Source organism: Ictalurus punctatus, chromosome 5 (genome assembly GCF_001660625.3).
Source record: "Ictalurus punctatus breed USDA103 chromosome 5, Coco_2.0, whole genome shotgun sequence".
In the NCBI taxonomy this organism is placed as follows: Eukaryota; Metazoa; Chordata; class Actinopteri; order Siluriformes; family Ictaluridae; genus Ictalurus; species Ictalurus punctatus.
The window spans coordinates 17,661,248-17,667,247 of NC_030420.2; the positions used below are offsets into that span (position 1 = coordinate 17,661,248).

The window sequence follows — 6,000 nt, forward strand, 5'->3', positions numbered from 1 at the left end:
TTTAGAGGTACATCTGTAATACTCTTTGAATTTATGTTTGAAATTAATGTACAGGATGAAAAACAATGTTTTCCCTGAAACGTACTGTCATCTGTTTTTTCCCCTCTGACACACCTACATTCACTGACCACATGAGGTTTATCTTCACACACATGCACAATATGCAGTGGTGATATAAAGCCACGGGATGATGTGGGGGGAGTGTGCAAGTCCATAAACAGAGGGAGAGAACAATTCTGTTTATCTTTCATCGCCCTGAAGACCTTTCCTGCACATACTGTATAGCCCTCCAAAAAAATGAACTAATTCTAATCAATGGTTGACTTAAATCTGATGTGAAAAGTCTGTTTCTGTACCATGTGGTCTTCCAAAATGTATGCAATGTGCTGGTTTGTACCGTAACCGGTTAACACAAATGATACAATTTTTTTTTTTAAAGAGGACGTCATTCAATAATAGAAAGAGAAACATTTTAATGGCTTGAATCATTTTGACTCTTTTTCCAGTGGAGAAAAAGATGGAATTTGCAGGGTGTGGGGGTGCCCGTGTTCAGCATGGAAATTATTATGCTGTCACACACCACAGTAGTGGTTAATGGCTCGTATGAAAGTAGACACTCGGGGCTTTAAGAATTTGCGGTTTTTCATAAGTATTTCTATTTTTACCTAAGGGCAATATATTTAGAGAAAAATTTAAAAGCTTAAAAGCTCAATCACCAAGTTTCCAACCTTTTGTATCAAACACAATACAATACAACACAATTGCACAATACAAAAAAACAGTTTAATATCATAAAGGAGGTTTCATTTCATATGATAATTATTTATATTTGACTTACTTCCCTTTAAAATGGTAGCACTTAGGTGCACAGTAGAATACATAGTAACGGCACTGAGAACGGCTTTGAACAATGGGAAGTGGTCTATAATCTCAAAGCGCGCACACACGCACACACACAGCGGGAGGTCCTGTTATTGCTTGCTGCCAAAAGTGAAAACAATAATGTGGATTTAGATTAATGAAGTGGCTCTTTTATTACCACGGTAATCACACAAAGCAGCTTCACATGAGGCACAGAATGAGAGCACAGATTTACACACACACTCTTGTATTAATCAAGCTTGTGGGCATTATACTGATCTTTCTATTACTCTAACAAATCTTGTGCATATTGACATCTAAATGTAACCTAGTTTTTGTGAAAGTTTCTGTGTAAAAAAAGCAACAACCAACAAACGCTTTTTTATGCATAGTAGCTACAAAATAACGGTAATCATGTTTTCCTAATATTGCTGAGAACCTACACTTTTCACCCCCAATAGCAGGTGACCACCAGTGGTGACCTGACTTAAAAGATTTGCTCTATCGATCATTAAGTCTAAAAGGGTTGTGAAGCTTTCCAATAAATAAGCCATGGAAACATGTGATGGGGAGCCATACATAATGTACAGTAAGTATATTAAGGGAATTAGATCGACTAGATACACAGACACAAGGGATAGGGACAAGGACAGGTTTCCTAAATCAGCATGAGACGTGACATCATTGTGCGCTCAGATTCTTAATACACTAGATCAAATGTAACCCAGGTCAGTGAAGTAGTCAAATATATAGCTGACACCTAGCTTAGTTGGAAATTACTGGTGATGACTGAACATAATCAGACATCAAAAGTACATCAAAAATATTTCTCAAGCCATCTATTAGAAATTTTACACCAGTAATGTAAAAACACATGGTATCATAACAAATGTATAAGCTCACATTTTGTTTTGGATGCCAAACGACCTGGACTGTAACCAAGTAACCATACTGAATTTTGTCCTGGTACCAAGAGTATCATGGACATATCAGAGATAGAAAATGTGTAGAGCACTGATGTAATAATGTAAATGTAATAATCACTGACTTGTTACATAAAAGCCATTTTGAACACTCACAAGCTACCAAACACCAAGGTAGCATAGCGATGACAAAGGTTTTTTTTATTTTTTAAATGTCCTTCTTCTGGCAGCTTCAGGAGGCAAAATCAGAGTTTTATCATATAATTCTGTTTTTTTCCCCCAGTTTTTGCCCACAGTAAAGTTTCCTGTTGTAGTGCACTAGATGTCCGATAGTACACTATTTGAGATTCAGCCATAGGAAGGTGTGACTTGTATTCTTTCCTGAATTTTAATGTTTAATGACAATGTTTGTATTATTTCTAGTTTGACAAAGTATATACTGCCACACTTGGAAACTTTTGGGATGCTTGTCACCATTAACACAACCCAACAAAAATTGTGCTCTGAAAAGCAAACAATAGGGAAAAAAAGCTGTATCATTTTTATAATAATATGATTATATACAATTTTATAATAATTGATTAAATGGTTACATGTTAAGTACTGGATGAGTCCACTATAGGTGGCCATCACTTGTCACCAACCTACAACTGCCAGGTTATGGATAATTATAGATTCAAATAGGTGACCATAAAGTCATGGCTGTATCACACAATATCACACAATGGTCGTTCTCAAACCACACAAAGTCCACGTCATGTATTAGATCATGAGTAGGTAGACCCTTAGCTAATTGAGCATCTTTTTAAAGACTCGGTAAACAATTATCATTTCTGTCTAATCTCACCAGTTCACCAGCCACCATATCTAATTTTGAAGAACAAACGTTGTTTATCCAGCTGTCATAATCTCTGTCTATTCCTAAATTAACAGGTCTGGCCCATATTTCATGAGTGTACCACTTATCATCCAAAGAAAACATCAACCTAAAAACTTTGCATTGTGTACATGACACAAAAATTTTACTATTACTCGATCAAGCACTGAATGCTGGGTGCACACAGAGCTGACAAACACTGTCACATTTCTGTTAAAGAAAATACCATATTCATAATTTGCACCGTTAAAACACAGGATGACTCCTTATTAACTAATGGGAATGTGGGGGTGATAAAGAAATCATTTGTGTTATGTCAGGTAAATGTCCCTTTAGTACTCAATGGAACCTGGTTTCCCCTGGCATCACAGATTAACTTTATAATGGGTCATTTTAATGTTACAGTGTGTTGCTATAATGGAGTGAAAGGAGGACCTAAAGGTTATGTTCTAGCAGACTTCACAACTAAAATCACACACTCGATATAAAGACGCTTTATTATTCAGACCATTCAATTTTATGTGGTCTCAGTGTAAAAATCTAACTAGGAACAGATTGTTTGTGCAGGGGGTAGTGTTGCTGACACAGCTCCAAGGTCCCCAGTTCAATCCTGAGCTCGGGTTACTGTCTACATGGAGTACCACATGCTCTCCCCATGTCAATGCAGGTTTCCTTAAGGTCCTGTGATTTCCTCCTACCTCCCAAAAACATGCATAGTATGAGATTGACTACGCTAGTGTACATGGTGCCCTGCAATGGACTGGGGTCTCATCCAGGGTATGCTTCCACCTCACACCCACTGTTCCCGGGATAAGCATTGTGTTTTCGATAACACATGATTGACTGCACTTATTTATTTCAAATCTGCACGTATAACATAATCAACTGTTTTCTTTTAGATGTCCAAATGCTAACTTATATAAAGATTAATTTATAATTATACTCACAGAGCATGTTATTAAATACTATACTAATACTGGATAGGGCCTCCCTTTGCTCTCAAAACTCAATTCAAGTCTCAGTTCTTCATAGTATGGATTCCAAAAGACATTCCAAACATTCCATTGAGATTTTGTACCATGTTGACAGATTTTTCAGGTGATCTTTCAGGCTGCAAATCTCCCGTTCTACAACATCCCAAAGGTGTTCTATTGGATTCAGATCCGGGGACTGGGAAGACCTCTGAAGAACACTGAACTCATTGTCATGAAACCAGTTTGAAATGACATTTCTGCAGAACTGCTGCTCACTGGATGTTCTTTCTTTATTGCACCATTCTGAGTAAACTCGAGACTGTTGTGCGTGAAAATCCCAGGAGATCAGCAGTTAAAGAAATATTCAAATACTCAGTCCGTCTGGCATCAACAGTCCTGCCACGGTCAAAATCACTGCGATCACATTTTTTTATGCTGCTGGCTAGTATCTGCAGGACTTTCTGCATTGCACAGCTACTACCGCTTGACTGATTAGATAGTTGCATGAATGAGTAGGTGTACAGGTGTTCCTAATAAAGTGCTCATTGTGTATATGTGCAAAATAAAACAATAGGCCATAAAATACATGGGTTAAGGCAGTAGTATGAAAAATACTACATAAAATGCTGTTACTCTAAACATGGCTATGAGTACAAAGCATTGAAATGAATCCAACCCAACTCATGAAATTACACCAGATTTCTGGAGGTTTCCAAACTCCCCCTCGTTTTAGATACGTTCCGGTCACACCGACAGCTCTGGCCAAGTACTAGCCCTCTCTTTGTGGTGGTGTTTGACTTTAATTTATTTATTCATTTTCATATGGTTCATTTACATGTGATTCATTTACATGTGATTCATTTTCATGAGATTCATTTTCATGAGATTCATTTTCATGAGACTCATATTCAAGCGATACATTTTCATGTGATTCATTTACATGTGATACATTTTCATGTGATTCATATTCAAGTGATACATTTACATGTGATTCATTTACGTATGATTCATTTACATGTGATTCATTTACTAATTTGCTTCTCTTTAAATCCAGTTTTAGACTGTGATATTACAAAGGTTTTTTTCAGATTATTACTTGCTACACTGTATGAGACAACCCCAGTAAAATTGCCTGAATTCTATAATATAATTTGTTCACCATGTTAGGTTTAAATCCTCTAAAAACAGATTCGCAATTAAATAACATTACATCCTTCAAAGCATTGGCATGTTCTGCTTACTCTCACAATCCTCCAAACACCCACACACCCAAAGTCTCCATAAACAAATGAGACAGCAGTGTATCCTTTGTGGTGGTGTTTAACATTAATAGTCTGATTGGCTAATAGGGATGGCAGATAAACCTGTGATAGATTTCACTGGGCCTTCTCATTACTGTCCTATTCATTACTTTAGCCCAAGCGCCTAAAGCGCCCACACCCTGTTTTTAGGGGCGCTAATGTTAGCACTGGAAAAACTGAGGAATGTCAAATAAACGTTAGCTCGTGTTAAATGATGACTTTAAATACTCGAAAAAATATCAGCATTTAATGAAAGTTGGACCGTGTGTTGTTATTATGACGACACGCAAACTGTTTTATCCGTTCGTAGTAACTTTTAACTTCCGCACGCAACACATCCGGCTACAATGTTTCACTGGACTCAGCTGTCCACTCAGGCGGCGCGAGCAGGCTACCTCGATTCATTTTCAATGCTTAAGAAGCGCTTACCTCGGTGTAAACGTCTGACAAAAATAGAAAACACAAACTTCTCTTCTCCTCCCTTATATTCTGACTTGTCCTAGGACAGTCCAGGGGATCCGGAAACCGCTGCAATTCCGCCTCCGTCCCACAATACCGTTCAGTCTCTGATACCGGAGTAGAGCGCAACAGGCGACATTGCGGCTCCTAATAGGCGTCGCATAGAATGATTCTAAAGGGCAAATTAGAGCCAAGATGGTGGAAAACGCGCATAGTTTCTGTGAAAAGTGCGCTCGGGCTGTTTTGTCGAGCCTAATGGACGTGACTGTACGTGCTGTTTAACGGAACAAAAAGTATCATCCTTCCACGTAGATCCCCTTTTTCTGTGTAATTATTATATTTATGAAATTAGCTATATGAAGTTGTTAAAACTGCACAAAGGCAAACCCCAGCATTTGAGTTACGTAGAGCAATATACTGTATATGCTCAAAATCAAAGTGTGAAAATTCTCACACCCTCAAATTCTGAACAAAACCCGAGCCTCAACAGTACATAGCTCATAATCTGGTTGGCTCCATGTGGGAGGTGGACCTCAGGGAGCCTGGCTCACCAGGTCTCATCTTTTGTGAGGCTTCTCCGGGCATTAACTGTAACTTCTTTGGTT

At 38.1% G+C, this 6,000-nt stretch overlaps 1 protein-coding gene across 1 annotated transcript in view; it reads right to left on the minus strand.

Moving 5' to 3' along the window:
• The window catches only part of zgc:63587 (uncharacterized protein LOC393431 homolog), a 28,636-nt gene extending 23,112 nt beyond the window's left edge, over positions 1–5,524 (minus strand). The window contains exon 1 of the mRNA XM_017467856.3: positions 5,366–5,524. The gene's annotated coding sequence lies outside the window, so the exon portion shown is untranslated. The remainder of the gene's footprint in view (positions 1–5,365) is intronic.
• Positions 5,525–6,000: the final 476 nt, after the last annotated feature.